Source organism: Camelus dromedarius, chromosome 6 (assembly GCF_036321535.1).
Source record: "Camelus dromedarius isolate mCamDro1 chromosome 6, mCamDro1.pat, whole genome shotgun sequence".
Lineage (NCBI taxonomy): Eukaryota > Metazoa > Chordata > Mammalia > Artiodactyla > Camelidae > Camelus > Camelus dromedarius.
Genome location: NC_087441.1, coordinates 82726256 through 82742193, shown reverse-complemented (window position 1 = coordinate 82742193; position 15938 = coordinate 82726256). Strand labels below are relative to the sequence as shown.

At 44.9% G+C, this 15938-nt stretch overlaps 2 long non-coding RNA genes across 2 annotated transcripts in view; both read right to left on the bottom strand.

Annotated features, from left to right (window-relative positions):
* The window catches only part of LOC135321520 (uncharacterized), a 30521-nt gene extending 29362 nt beyond the window's left edge, over nucleotides 1-1159 (bottom strand). Inside the window, exon 1 of the long non-coding RNA XR_010381356.1 lies at nucleotides 967-1159. This is a non-coding gene — a long non-coding RNA (uncharacterized LOC135321520). The remainder of the gene's footprint in view (nucleotides 1-966) is intronic.
* Nucleotides 1160-4163: 3004 nt separating this feature from the next.
* Nucleotides 4164-15644, bottom strand: LOC135321519 (uncharacterized). The gene is made up of 6 exons (XR_010381354.1): nucleotides 15474-15644; nucleotides 15200-15220; nucleotides 14149-14258; nucleotides 12199-12755; nucleotides 4733-4892; nucleotides 4164-4344 (listed from the first exon to the last, which is right to left on the bottom strand). It is a non-coding gene; the product is annotated as an uncharacterized LOC135321519 (long non-coding RNA).
* Between the last annotated feature and the right edge of the window lie 294 nt (nucleotides 15645-15938).

Sequence of the window (15938 nt, the reverse complement as noted above, 5' to 3'; positions counted from 1 at the left end):
GCTGTAGGTGCTGGAGAATTCTGGTTACAAACACCAAGTCCACTGGATCACTCCAGCACTTGCTGTCACTCTTTCTGACCATCAGAGAGTCACTTGGCTTCAGTGAGTTTATTTTCTCTTCTGTGAAAGGCTTCAGTTGCAAATAACGATGTATAGAATCTCATCATTCACAAACCCAACAATTAATAAGGACTTCCCATGGGCCAGGCTCTGTAAATATGAAAATATAAGGTCCGAGATATATTCATGGGTAGAAGAAATTTATGCCATAAAGGCATTAATTCTTCTTGCTTTGATAGACAGTTTCAATACAATTCTGTTTAGATTTCCTACCAGATTTTTTATGGGTAACAAGATAATTTATGGTCAGGAACAGCCAAGAAACTTCTTTAGAACCAGCACTGGGAAGGGGTGGATAGGTCATTCATTTCCACTGGTCTTTCTGAAGTGATGAAAACGTTCTGGAATATTAATGGTTGCACCACTGTGAATATGCTAAAGCTGCTGAATTGTAGCATTTATGTGGGTGGACTTCATGGTGTGTGAACAATATCACAATAAAGATGTTAAATGAAAAAATATTTCTTGACAATTATTTTTCCCTCTATACAACTAGTCTGCCCCACAATTTAAGAAGAACAAATAAACCAAAACAAACCAAATTTTGCCAGGAGCTCTTTAGGACTGCAATGTCCCTGAGTCTCCAAAGCCTCTGGTGGTGCTGTTCCTGTTAACACACCCTAGCTGGATTGGGCTATTTAGGGACTGTAACTATTTTTTTAACATCGACGGTCACACGTTTCACCCTGGGAGAGGGAAGGATGGAGGATGTCACAGCCTCATGCCTTCAGCTCATTTTTAACTGAACCAAGCCTTGCTTTCAACACTGTAATCCCTCTCACTATAAAAACAGTGACAACATCAAGCACCGCCATCATAACACGTGAAAGTGTTCAAGGTACTTACCTGGGGCAGAAACACTGAGGGAGGAGTCGGAAGCTCCCTCAGCACTGACGCTCCCCTTTCCCGACTCCACCAGGAGAATCTGGGGTTTACAGCCGGAGGCACTCAGCCGGGGGAGCAGCGCAGACGCCACTGATCTGGTCCCCAGGGAGAGGGAAAGTGAGAGGAGGGCAGCCCCGGGGTCGTGGGGCAGGGAAATCCGTGGGGGGAGGCGGGCTGTAGCCCCGCTCGGAGGCCAGCCCCAGCCCCAGCCGCCCACCCCCATCCGGGTCCGCAGACCTCGCCTGCCCGGGACACAGCCCGCCTAGGGGCGGGGACGGGCCGGCGGCCGAGGAGAGGCAGCCCGGGAGGAGAGTACTCGCGGGTGGGAGAGGGGAAAGGGACGCCAGCCGCGGACTGAGGGGAGCCCGGCTGGGGCGAGAGGCAGCAGGTGCACACCTGGCCCTGTACAGCTGTGGCCGGGGCGCCGGGGCAGGAGCATAAGTCCTACCAGGCGAAAGAGCTGAGCAGCTTTGGGGCCGATCCCCGGCTCGGAGCTGGAGCTTCCAACCCTCGATCCAGCTGGCAATGACTGCGCATGCGCAGGAGGGCCAGCGATCCTCTCCGAGTTCTGCGAGAGAAGGTGGGGAAGCGAGGGACGGAGAAGATGGGAAGAGGACGGGAGAAGGGGAAAAGTGGAGGGAGAGACATGACCAGGAGGAGCAGAGAGAAGGCAGGGAAATGGAGGGTGGAGGAGAGTAGCAGAGATGGAGAGAAATAGTTTTAACTCTGGGGGTATCCTGAAGGAGGCAACAGTCCTGCCTCTGCACACTTCTCTAACCCTTTAAGGCCCGCAGCTCATATTTTACCTCCCTGGTCCAGCCCTCCACCCAAGGCCTCTGCAGAACCCCTATGGGGATCACACCCGTTGCCCCCAAGTGGAGCTGGGTTTCCTTTTCCTCTGGGAACCAAGCACCCGCAGGTGTTGTCGCTCAGAACTACCTTGGAAAGAGTACATTTTCCCCTTTTACACTCTGGGACACAGGCAGTCAAGATCTCTGCCTTACCTCCACTGTCCAAGGTGTTGTGCTGGCAGGGAGCGGGAGGTACGAGGTCAGATCCCAGAAGGAGCAGACTGCCTGAGTGTTGGTGCATAGTCCCAATCCTTCCTGGGTAAACCACACCCCACCCTCGGGGAACCATCAAGGGCACACAGTATGTCCCTGGGTGTGGGATAGCTGCCCTCATTTCCAGTGCCCAGCTTGCTAGGAAGATAGGAGTGTTACTGAGTCCAAATTCATTCTCCTTATTGCAGGACAGGCCAGTAAGTTGGGAGACCAGGTGTTGGGGCATGGAGTAGCAACATTCTGTAGACCTAGATGGCAAACTAATGTCCTGGAAAACCATCTCCCCAAGTCAGAATTCAGGCTTCTTTCCTACGAGCTTGGTTTTTGCAATCTTCTTGATGTAGGAATTCTTTGTTGTTAGAATCCTTTGTTCATGCAGCTATCTGCTTGGGTCAGATACCTGTAAACCTCCAACAAAACAAACGTTATTTTCTATTATGTAACTTGTTATCTTTATATGAATGGAAAAGTGTTAAATATCCTTAAAGGTCAGAGCCTTCAAAATAGGATCTCCTGTATATTTTAGGCTCTAGGCAACATTGTTTTACAAGTAAGATGAAGCCTAGGAGACAGAGCACAGGGTTACAGTCAAAGGAAAAGATCTAATATGGAGTCAGATTTGTTCTTTTCTATTACCAGGGCAGAAGACACTTGAGGATTTAAATCCCTTTAAGTTAAAAATAAGTAATACTTTAAAGGAATTTACATACATAGGTCGGAATGTGCATAGCATATCTGGAAAACACACAAAGGATTGTAAACAGTGGCATCTCCAGGGAGGGCTGAAAGAAGAGAGGATGAGGGAAAACTTCTTTCACTTGTGTATTTTTGTGCTCTGTTTGAATTTTTTTAACCACATGCATGTATTTTTTTTTCAGTTAAAAAATGTGTAATGGAGCAAATAGTAGCAAGCTCAGCAAATACAGCAACCATGGAATCACTGAGTCATCACTTTTGATTTCAGCCAGGAAGCATTTATTGACTCTCTCCTATGTGCCCAGTGCTGTTTTAAGACTTCTTTTTTTTTTTTTAATAAAATAATAAAGTGCTATTCCTCACCCCTGCCCATGGCTGGTGGAAAACCAACAGAGTTTTTATTGAGTTGTTTTCCAAGAAGTAGAGATCAGTTATAAACAGAACACATCTTCAGGGCAAAACAGGCGGAGTGGTTTTCCAGCAGGCCAGATAGCTATGAAGGGTTTTCAACAGAGGCACACAGAGGCTGAGAGAGAAAGCCTCCAGGACCCTACGAAAAGCTGCCCAAACTGCCTTCTCCATGGCACTACTGAAATAGGAAAGAAAAAATCTGACTCCATTTTAGATCTGTTCCTTTGACTTTAACCCTGTGCCCTGTTTCCTAGGCATAGTCTTGATGGTTCTGCACCTTTTGTAAAACAATGTTGCCTAGAGCCTGAAATATACCGGAGAACCTATTCTCAAGGCTCTGACTTTGAAGGATATTAACACTTTTCTATTCACATAAAGATAACAAGTTACAGAATAAAAAATGACATTTGTTTGTTGGAGGTTTACACGGATGTGACCCAGGTGAAGAGCTGCAAGAACAAAGGATTCTAACAACAAAGAATTCATACACCAAGTTTGCAACAACCAAGCATTCCCACTTCCCATTTTTAATATAAGAAGAGACTGAAATCTGACTTGGGGTGATGGTTCCCCAGGAAAATATTCTACCATTTCTCAGCTGGCTTTCCAAATTGAAGTCGCTATTTCTTGCCCCAAAACCTGGTCTCCTGATTTATTGGCCTGTAATGCAGGAGCAGAACAAGCCTGGACTCGGAAACACAGACATTGAAAGTATCCATTTGGTATATTAAATGACCTGCTTCTACTCATCTTCCTGACGTTTTATTCTCTTGACCACTCCTACTATGTTTATGAAAAACTTGTCATGTGGACACATTTCCACTTCTAGCCACTACACTTCCAGTTAAGAACTGATGCCAAGAAGGCAATGGAAGTTGCTAGAAGGTATTACCTGGACAAAATAGGGCAGAAGTGGGTTCTGGCTGATGTTCAGGAGCAGGCTGGAACACCTGACAAGTTGTTATAAGTACGGCTAGACAGCTGGGCACCAAAGAAGAAGCTTCTAAACTTCCATGAGGGACTTGTTGGATAAGAAGAAAAGTCCCAGACTATAGCTCGGATCCCACCACGAGCTTCCTGGGCGAGTCTGGGCAAGTAATTTAAAATCTCTAGGCCCGTGCTGTCCAACATGGGAGCCACCAGCAACATGCAGGATTATGAAGTTATTCTGTAGCCAGACAGAATTATAAAAAGACATTTTATTGCAAAGGCCCAGCAGGTATAATATTTAAAAACGTTATTGGTTATCTTGAACTAACGATTTATTTTTGTATGTGTAGGTTTCTGTGGTTTGTAAGGCCTGTGACTAATGATTCCGTTACAGTGAAGTATTTTGTAATTATAAGTTACTGGACACAGTATCCTCATATCACAGTTGAAAAAAACTGATCCACATAAGCAAGGTAATCTGACTTATTAGTTATGAGCAGGGGCTCTTGGGCCAGCCTGCCTGAGTATAAATTCTCACTCTGCCTCCAGGGGGTTCTGTGTGAATCTTGGACAAATTATTGTTGTTTTTGTTGTCATTGTTATTATTTGTGCCTCTTTTTCCTTACCTTTTAAGTAGCGAGGAATATGTAGACTCTATCTCCTACTGTGTTGGCAGGATTAAATGAGTAAACGTCTGTGCTGCCCACTTCCCTGGGTTTCAGCATTCTCCAGGCAATCAGTGCCAAACTCAGAGGCATTCTCCACTGTCTTCGTCAGTCTGGGATGCTGTAACAAATTACCGTGTGTCGGGTGGCTTAAACAACCAGCATATTCCTTATGGTTTGGAGGCTGAGACTTTCATGGTCAATGTATCCTTGAGAAGATTGCCAGCTCGAAGATGGCTGTCTTCCCAATATCTTCATACCCCAGAGAGCAGAGAGAAGCAAGCACTCTGGGGGCTTGTATAAGAACACTAATCCCATTCATGAGGGTTCTACTCTCATGACCTCATTTTGTCCTACAAATCACCTCCCAAAGGCCCCGCCTCCCAATACCATTACCCTGGGAGATGGGGTTTCGACATATGGATTTTGAGGGGATGCAAACATTCAGTCCACACATCGGCTAAGTCTCCCCAACATGCAGTCATCAAACCTGTAGCTAATTTCAAAGTAATATTTATATCTCTCTGCCCATTTCCATTCCTACATCCACTATCACTGAAGCCCTGTTACATTTTATTCCTTATTTTTCTGGTAGAGATATAATTGATTCCTCTAACTCCAATGCTCCCCTCGCTCCAGTCTGCTTAACAGCCCTGCCAGGTAGGTCTTCCTTAAAACACCTTCCCATTTCACCTGGTTGTTTTTTAGGTGTAAATGTCAGAATCCTCTCCACACCCAATCCTATACCTTTAATCCGTTACACTACGGCTCACTGTTATTTTCCTTTTACCAATGTAAGAAATTTCCATAAGCTTAAGAGCTTAAACCAGCACAGATTTATCAGCTTATGGCTGTGGAGGTCAGAGATCCAACACAGTTCTCACTAGGCTAAATTCAAGGTAGCAGCAGGGTTCCTTCCTTCTAGAGGGTCTAGAAGAGAATGTTTCCTTGTTGTTGTTTTTTTTTTCCAGTTTCCAGAGGTCACCCACCTTCCTTAGCTTGTGCCCCACGACTTCCTCCAGTTTCATGGTCAGCAGCCTTTCTGAACATTGCTCTATGGCTACACCTCCCTCTGAATTTAAACTCAGCTGGGAAATGTCCTCCATTTTAAGGACCCCCGTGAATACATTCGGCCCACCTGGACAATCCAGGCTACTCACCCTATTGTCTCATCTCAGGATCCCCTTGTCCCATCCCATTCAGTCATTACGGATGTGGCTGTGACACTCACCTTTGTAACATTTCCTCTCATGAGCATTTTATGGTTCAAGGCACTTATGAATGACTTTTTCTTTTTCTTCCTTAGCCTTTCTGCATTCAGTATGTCTGGTGGATTATATGAATCCTTTTTATTTGTCCCCCTGCACTAATCTTTAATAATGTATCATGGGTTTAAAATGCTAACTGATAGACAATTTAGAAGACAGAAATCCTCTAAGATTTTTGTCCTAAAATATCTGTCATGCATTTTGCCATGTACAGTAACACGTCACAGGTGGCTACCCTGTGGCCGGGGAGGGACATGATTCTGCCATCACACTCCCCTCATTCTCACCAATGTGCTGATCACCTAACCAAGGACCTATGCTCCCCGCTTCGCTCACTTCCTCCTCCTTTCCTTTGACTACCCTGTTCCCATCGCTTCCTTCATTCAGCACATCAGGATTTCATGACCACATTCTTCTCTAAATGGAATGGGTATCTTGAATCTAATGTCTGACAACTGTTCTTACTCTATATGCACACACTGACCTGCACATAACCCCGTCCAGCTCTTTATTTTCCTAGAATCTCCCAGAGGAATCAGTTCCATGATGATGGTGATGATGATGATGATACTGACAATGATGACAGTGACCTCTCAAGGATTCTGATAAAGAGAGAATCAATAAAGGGAGGGAATCATTACAAAATTGCCCCAGAGACAGGCTTAAATGTAAATAACTGCTATAGTGTTTAATGAAATTGACTAATATTTAACTATTTTTAAAACTTTATATCACTGAATTTAAAATTTTAACGGGAATTCTCATTCACCAGTAACCAAGATTCAACTCTAGGACCAAAGTCTAAGGATTTCAATCTTCTAACAAATTGTCCACTAGCCTTTTAAACACGTGATCCTTTTAAAAAGCTTAGTGCTGGGCTGAAAATAAGCAGGATTCATATAATCTCACCAGACACAGTGAATGTGGAAAGACTAAGGAAGAAAAACAAAAAGCCATTCATAACGTCTTGAACTTCACGTTGCTCACAGGAGAAAATGTTAGCCAAGGTGAGGGTCACATCAACATGACGCCTGAGTGGGATGGGGAAGCTGATCTTCCTCATCAGACATTTATCCTGATTTGTTAGATGCCAACACAGTTTCCTCATTGGATTTGCTTCTAACAAGTATGGAAGAATTTACGTTCTACCAAAAGCAGTCTAAACATTTTCCACTGCTGTCAGGTCTCTGGACTGAATGTCCCCACAAGAAGGACATGAATATGTTTCATAGGGAATTCTTCCTGAGAAGCAACAGGATTTTCGAGGGAAGAACTGCAGGCCCCCCATGGAGGGCTGGAGGAGGGCTAGAGGGGGCACTGGAAAAACAGCAGGAGTGAGTTCAGATACTACCGCTCAGGTCGCCAAAGACAGCATTGCTATCTCTGAGGATATGACATTCTCCCAAAAGTTCCATGAGTGAAGGTACCTGTGAACACTAAGCAGTTTGTTAAGAAACAGCAGCACATAATTTGCGTCACAGCTCAATTACAGTATGTTTTGATATTTGGAAAATAATTAGCCCATTTTCCTTTGAAACTGCAGCAGTAGCAATAGAAATAAAAAAGGCTGAGCCGTCTTGGAGACAACAATCAATAAACAATTCTAAATCTGCAGGATTCCTTGACGATATGCAAGCAGTGAGCTAGATGTGTGCTGCAGATACCTCTTACTGCAGGGCTCAATCCTGCAAAGCATAGAACTAGTTTTCTCAGCAGACAGATGGAACCAAGTCAAGATTCCAAATCTTGAGAGATTTACTATCTGGCAGCAAAGATCACACAAGTACATCCAGCCAAATATGAATAAATGTAATCAAATATTATCAAATGTGATTGGAGCACAGATGAAACAGGAATTCCTTTCACCCGGGATCTAGAGAGACTTCTTCAGAAAATGTGGCTTTGGAGATGGCCAAAGACATGGGTGGAATTTTGGCAGAACAGGATGTAAGGAATTTTAAAACTGATTCTAAAATTCGTATAAAAATTCAAAGGATCCCAAATATCCAAAACAATTTTGAACAAGAAAAACAAAGTTGGAAGACTTGCACTATCTGATTTTCAGCCTTTTTTTTTTTTTTAAACTACAGTAATCAGAATGTATGGTGTTGGTGTAAAACAGGAAAATAGAATAATGGAGCAGAATAGAATGTTCAGAACTAAACCAACACTTATATAGACAATTGATTCTCAAAAAGGATGCAGTGGAGAAAGGATCTTTTCAACAAGTAGTGCTGGAAGAATTAGATAGTGATATGCAAAAAAAAAAAAAAAAAGAACTTTGATCCACAACTCACAAAATATACAAAAATTAACTCACAATGGATCATAGATCTTAATAGGAAATCTAAAACTATAAAACAGCTAGGAGAAAAAGCATAGGCTTAAGCTTTATGACCTTGGGTTTGGCAAATATTTCTTTGCTATGACACCAAAAGTATAATCTATTTTAAAAAGAAAGTGATAGAGTGAACTTTATCAAAATGAAGACTCTTCAAAGCTGTTCTAAACACTGCTAATCAAATGAAAAGACAAGCCATAGACAGAAGCTATTTGCAGATCATATATCTGATAAAGGTCTCTCTTTGTATCTGATCCAGAATAAAGAGGTCTCAAAACTCAATAATAATGCAAACACCTGAATGAATGAATGAGGCCAGAAAACACACTTCAGTAAAGATATCCAGATGGATAATAAGCATATGAAAAGATGCTGATTAAAGATGCCATTAGTCATTAGAGAAATGCTTTTAAAAACCACAGTGAGATACTAGTACACATACATACAAGAATGAATACGATTAGAAAGACCGACCTTACAAAGTGCTGGTAAGGAAGTAGAGCAACCAGAGCTGATACACACCACAAGGAATTTACAATAGTACAACCATTTTGGAAAAGTCTTTAACAGTTTCTTTAAAAAAGGTAAATACCTATCTACCATATAACCCAGATATTCCTCATCTGGTGCTTTAGAAAAGAAAAGCATATGTCCATATAAAGACTTGTAACCAAATATTCACTGCAATTTTATTTATAATAGCTCAAGTTATAAATAACCCATGCATCCATCAAGAATTAAATGGAGAAACAAATGATGGTCTATCCAAACACTTCTCACAACAAACTCTTCAGTAAAAACTCAGCACAAAATAATACTCTGCTATAAGACAAATAAGCTATTAATACAGCAACACAGATGACTCTCAAAATAATTACACTGAATGAAAGAAGTCAGACAACATAGAGTAGATACTGCATTAATCCATTCATACAAGGATCTTGAAAATGCAGACCAATATGTTGTGATGGAAAGCAGATCAATGGTTTCCAGGGGAAGAGATGGGGAGGGAGGGAGGGACAACAAATGGCAGGAGAGAAGCTTTGTGGGTGATGGGTATGTTCACTCTCTTGAATGTGGTCATGGTTTCTTGGGGATATACTTATGTCAAAACGTATTAGCTGTACACTTTATACGTGTGAAAATTACTTTGCTAAGTATACCTCAAAGCTGTTTTAAGAAAAAAGGCACTTCAGTCTTGATCCACCTCAGCGCCTGATTGGAGTGACATGATCAGTCCCTCACCCTGTTTGCCTAACAGGAAGGTAGAAAACCTCTCACGGAAAATAACATATGGATTTTTCATTTGCAATGTCTGCCATGTAATAAAGAATTTCAAGACATGCAACATGTCAAGACTATATAACGGATAATATGAGAATAAGAAACATTAGACAAAGGATGCAAACCCCCAGGTGATGTAGGCATCAGAGTTACCAATAAAGGCTATGAAATATTTTTAATATATTCAAGAAAATAAGGAAATTATGTGAGAATAGATAACAGGGTAAAGACTTTCACCAGAGAAATATACTGGAATGTATTTTTAAGAGAAATCAAACAGATACTCTAGAACTGAAGCTTTCAGCTCTGGAGACAGGTAAACAGAGCTAATTAGGATCCCTTTTAAGTAAAACTTTCAGTAATGCCGGGTAAAATACAACAACAAATGTAACACAGTGCTAACAATGGAAAGAGAAGTTCCCAGCTGACAATAAAAAGAGGACACTTAAAGCCCAGAGTGGTAACCTTGTGAGCTGATGCCACCACACCCTGGAGGGAAGGGGTTTTAATCTGCACATAATTAGAGATACAATGTCCATTTAGGAAAAAGGGTCCATACCAGATGTAGAAGACTCTTCCTTTATAACTATATAGTCAGAGACAGAGATGTAAAGTGGCAGCAGAGGTCACAGAGACACAGGGCCCTGGGCCAAGGAGTGTGAACACCTCTGCAAGCTGGGAAAGGTAGGAAGACGAATCCCTCCCTAGAGCCTCGGCGTGGAACATAGCCTTGGCCACACGTTGGTTTTAGCCCACTGACAATGACTTTGCACTTCTGCACAATAGAACAGTGAGACGATGAATGTGTATTGCTTTAAGCCACTGAGTCTGTGGTCCTTTGTTACAACAGCAAAAGGAAAGAAACTCAGGAACCAACATGTTCATGAACCCCAAGCTGCCTGCTGTGCTGGAAGGAAGTTCTTTGTCTCTGATAATGAGGGAGTCTCCTGTCTTCTAGCAGCATCCACAAACTACCTCATGCTAACTTGACAGCTTGCAGAGGGTTAAATCTTAACCCTGCACAGTTCTTGATATTTAGTTAATAAAAATGATGGTGTCATCATGGGTATTTTTCCATCTTTTAAATACCCTTCAGTCTTCTAATAAAGCTACCTCTAATTGAGAGACAGTGTAAATAGTTTTCAATCTTCATAATAAATAACTGTGGTTTTATTTGGTTACTTAAATTATGAATAATAATATTCACATTAGTAAAAGTTATTAAAATCAACATTGTTTAATGAAAATATCATTTCTTTTTGCATGAACATGTATTAACTACAATAAATGTTCCATGCTTTGTTCTACGATTTACTGTTAGAGCCTTAAAGAATAATATTTTCCTCAAAAGATATTATGGCAAAGGGATTTCTTTTGGTGGAACAGTTCCTACATCAAATCTGGTGCATGGCTCAGGCCACTGGGAACCTAGAGATGATAGAAATTAGGAGGCATTATAAACACAAAATGATTTTTAAAGGAATTAAACAACTGGATGTGTGAAAACAAAGAATCTGAGAATATTCTAGTGAAATAAATGTATTTTTCAGCTTAAGCAAGACACTGGGTGAATAAATCTAAAATGAAAAAAACACCCAGAGATCAGCAGTGAGTCATGCATGCAGCGTGACTGATCAAAACCAAGTTGTTTCCAAACCAGTGTGCAGGCTTGATGCCTTCATGAATCAAGTCTGTGTGGCACCAGGTCACCTAGAATACATGTTGATGAGGTATTTATAAGCCCTTCACCATCCCAGCACAAAGCCCACACATGAGCCACAAGACCATCACCTACACATCTGCAAAACACACAGCATGGTCAATAGCACTTTTCTTGTTCAGTAGCCGGTGGCAGGGCACTGTGAGCAGACAGAGATACAGGGACACAGAGACACAGAGGCACTTCCCCTCACTCAGCTGATAACCTTCCGTGCATCCTGGGGACAGGATTGTCATAAAATGCACCATGGATTGATCCTCCTCCTAGGAAAGGAACGGTAGGGCTGTCCTCAGGTTGGAGCAAGGGTGGCCGGAGGATCTCAGAAGAGCTTTTTCAGCACAACCAATAGAATTTTCAGCCACCGTGACCATGAGAGACAGGTCTCCTGCCATCCCGGTAGGCACTTGGGCTCCTGAAAAAAGCTGGGCTCAGTAAAGGCTTGAGTAGAAGGCACAGACCTGAGGGATGCCCCAGCAAGAGACAGGAGGTAGGGCCTGGTTTATACTGCTCTGGGTGTATCCCAGCCTCATCCGAATACGAAATCAGAAATTTGCAAAACAGCAGAGCTGGGATGGATCATCTACTCCAGATTCCTCACATTACAGTTTAAAGTGTGGCAGCCCTGGGAGGCAAAGCAACGTGCTAAAGGCAGAACATGGAAGAGGCAGCGCGAGATAAAATGCACCGTGCCAACCCCTGTTCAAGGATGCTGACACTGAGTGTGGTGCCAAGGTTTCCAACGTGGAGAATGAGACAGTGTAAATACTTTGTTCCCCCCAAAACCCCAAATATTTTTTAATGGCACAAAACTCACCTTAACTAGCTCTCTTCTGAGGGGGCTCTCTTCTGCTTCTTCGTCTTTCTGTCTGTCTCCATTTCTCTCTCTCAGACACAAACACATACAATTTTGTGAAAGGGGAATTCCTGCCATACAAAGACAGAATTCATATCTTCAAAAAGACACCTGACAAAGCACGTTTCTCAATTCAAGTCTTTGTGTGGGGTCTGGGCAACTGGCTTATTTTCTAGAACAATCGGTGGTTCGAAATTCAGGAGATCATCTTCCCCAAAGGAAGAGTTCTGGTCCGTGTTGATGAAGTTGTGGATGTCACATTTCATGAGCACGTTCGGCTCCTCCTCTGGCCACCTGCTGCATCTGATGGCTTCCTGGAGCCGAACATCACTGTCAAGGGCTATGGTTGGGATACCAGGTTTGGCCTTGTTGAAGTGGCCCACTTCATTGACGTAGCAGTGAAAGAGGGACCTAGATTCGTCATTGACCTGCCAGAGAACATCTTGGGCACCAGCGGTCTCCCAAATTCTGACACAAATCTGTTCAGTCTGAATCTGTTCTCGGGAGACTCTGCATTGCTATAAAGAAAACCAAAATAAAATATCGCTCACACTCTAGCTCGGTGACCTGAAGAATCATAGTTTTTGCCATCTACTGAGAGCAAACCCCTGCAGAGAGCATGCTGACAAGCACTGGAAGTGAAAGACATCACTTCTGAACACATACAATTACACCCAAGGCAAAAGTCTCAAGTGAGGGCCCTTGGAAAATCCTGAAAAGACATCGCTCCCTGAGAATCCTCAATATTGGTGTCTCGCACACCAGTGTTTCTCAGTGGGACACTCAGATCATCTTCATCAGATTTAGTTAAAGTGCTTCTTAAAATGCAGAATTCTGCTGTGCACACCCTCAGAGTCTCAGAGGTAAGGACGGGTAGTCTGTATTTTCATAGCCACCAAGATCACTAAACATGCTCAGGTTTAGCACCGCGGTCTACATCGGGTCACCTGAGCATCGACAATGCTGTCTCATGTGGTGGGGTGGCCATGTGTGTCAGGGTGCTGTCCTACCCACGTGACTCCCCTGATTCTCAAAACTCACAGTGCAGCCCCATTGGGCAAGAAATACCACCATTTCACAATGCATACTCAAGGCGCCCGACTGACAGATACAATCAGTGATAGGAGAGGGGACAAAACTCAGCTTCCTGATACCTTCTTTCACATACTGTGGGACAAATGATCAATTCAATGGTAATAAATTAGTGAATGATTGAATAAGATGACTCGTTAGTCCCACGAGTGCCTGGAAGAGCGAGCCTGGGCACACTGAGTACCGTAACAGCCCATCTACGTAATTGCCATTCTCCCCAGATCTATGTAAAGGTTACTACCACGCAGGCAGTGACACCTGAAGGGCAAGAATCATGTCTGAACACACTCTCAAATCCAGAACAGAACCTGACAACTATTAGGCTCTGGAGTCTGTGTTTAGCGAGTGTGGAATCTCAGTGATTTCAGCTCTTAGACCTTGCCTTCCCATCGCACCCGTCATGATATGGCCCCTATGACCAGTTCTTTCAGGGCTGGTGCCACGGAACACATTTACAGGACTGGAAGAATCTGATCATATAAACCATCCCCCAGATTATCATCAAGTGTCACCTGCATTTCAGGGATCAGTAATTCCAGAAGCTTTGCAGTTCAGGCAGCTGAGGGATTTTTATATCAGCTCTGTCTTCTACTGTGACTGCCTGGGTGACATCCGACAAGGAATTCTCAAAAGCCTGAGCTTTTCTTTCAGGAATAATCTAATTAACAAATCTCGCTGACCACTCAACAAATGTGATGTGAAGATCAATGATTTACACAGGAGTACAACATTCACTTGGTCGTGGATTTAGAATCAGAGAAAAATCATTTGAGAAAGATTGACAGAATTTAACTTTAATGCAAGTTTAAGTATTCTTACCTTTCAGTAAATCATCTTCCCCTACTTATCACTTCACCCAAGTTTAAAAGATATTTGAGAACAGGGATGAGTGTGCCAGCAATCTGGGACCCAATAACCTAAAATGTCACCTAGGAAAAAGAGAGGAGTAACACATTTTTAAAAAGCATGGTGAGGATGGTGGGGCCATCCCCCAACTCCAGACTAAGAAGCTCTGAGTAATAGCTTTCCTGCCTGCCTGGGGCATCAGCTGATGTGAAAACCCACCCAGAAACCTCACTGTCCAGCAGCTCTTCCGTAACACAGGCTACACTTCCTCAGAATTAAGAATTGGGTCAAGTAACCCCTTCGCTGAAGAATAAAGACAAAGGGGAACAAGAGGGTTCTGCCCCTCCCCAGGTGAGAGCCCAGACCTTGGGCTGCATGCTCTGCGCCCACCTCCCAGGAGAAGAATTAACTGGAGAAGGGCGTTCTGCGAAACTGGGGCAGCAAAGTTTGAGATGGGAACAAATTGACCAGCTGGTCAGGGACAGCCCCCTTCGTCGCTGCCTTGGCAGCTGCCTCCGCCCCTTCAGCACATCCTGCCCACCTCCAGTGGCTAAGCTGTCAGGGAAACTGTGCTTTGGGACCTGGGGCAAAAGAGGCTGCCCCCAGGCCAAGATGAGGAAGAGATGGGAGTTAAACCACCAGCTCCCAAGCGGCAGGCTCCATACCCCCGCAAACACCCCGCCGCCCCCTCACCCTACTGCAACCCCGGGGCAATATGACCCGGAGAAGCGTGACCTGGGAACGAGGGTCGGCCACGTCAGGCCTCCAGAAAGATGGGAGCTTATCCTCCACCTCGCCAGGGGCAGCCCCTCTCTCCTCTCCACCACCTGATCTCACCGCGCCCACCTCCCAGGAGCAACCAGACCGGGTGTGGGGTGTCAGGCGAATCTTGCGCGGGAGAGGCCATCCCCAGGCCAGGTCAGGGGAGAGGAGAAGAAGTGGCCCCATTAGGCGGGGCAGCCGGACATCGCAGCTGCCTCTGCCCTTCGACCGCATCGCGCCCTTCTCCCAGGAGCAAGCTGACCTGGAGACGGGCATCCGGCTTCTTGGGCAGCAGAGGACGCCCCCAGGATTGGCAGCGGGGAAGAGGAGAGCAAATTGACAGGCTCAGCGCTGCAGGTCTTCTACCCCCGGCGTCGACACCCCCGAACCTTAAAGGCACCGCCCAGGGCACCCCTCCCCCAGCAGGTTGAATGGGACAGGTGTGTCTGGTGATCTGGGGGAGGAGAGGCCACTCCCACACCAGGCAATCGGGGAGACGGGAGCCAATCCACCAGCTCCCCAAGGCAGCCACCTACCCCCGCAGCAGCCACCTCTCTTGCCCCCTGACCTCACGGTGGCCTCCTCTAGGGAGCAGGCTGACCTGGAGATGGACGTTCGGCGAACTTGGGACAACAGGGACCGCCCTCAGGGCAAACCATGGGGGGAAATGGGAGCAAATGGACCGGCTCCATGGGAAAACCTGCCGCTGCTGCCACCACCCTCAACGTACCACGCCCGCCTCCCGGGGTCAGGCCGACTAGGATACACGTGTCCCGTAACCCAGGGTAACAGAGACCGCCCCCAGGACAAGCCGCGGGGAAGATGGGAGCAAATGTGCCCGCTCCCCCGCTGCAGGCCCCCGACCCCCGCCACCCGTGCACCCTGACTACCCTGCCTCCCGCCCCCAGCAGGCAAAGTGGGACAGGGGTGTCCGGGGACCTGGCGCAGCAGATGCCGCCTGCAGGCCACGCGGCACAGACATGGGAGCTAATACACAAGCT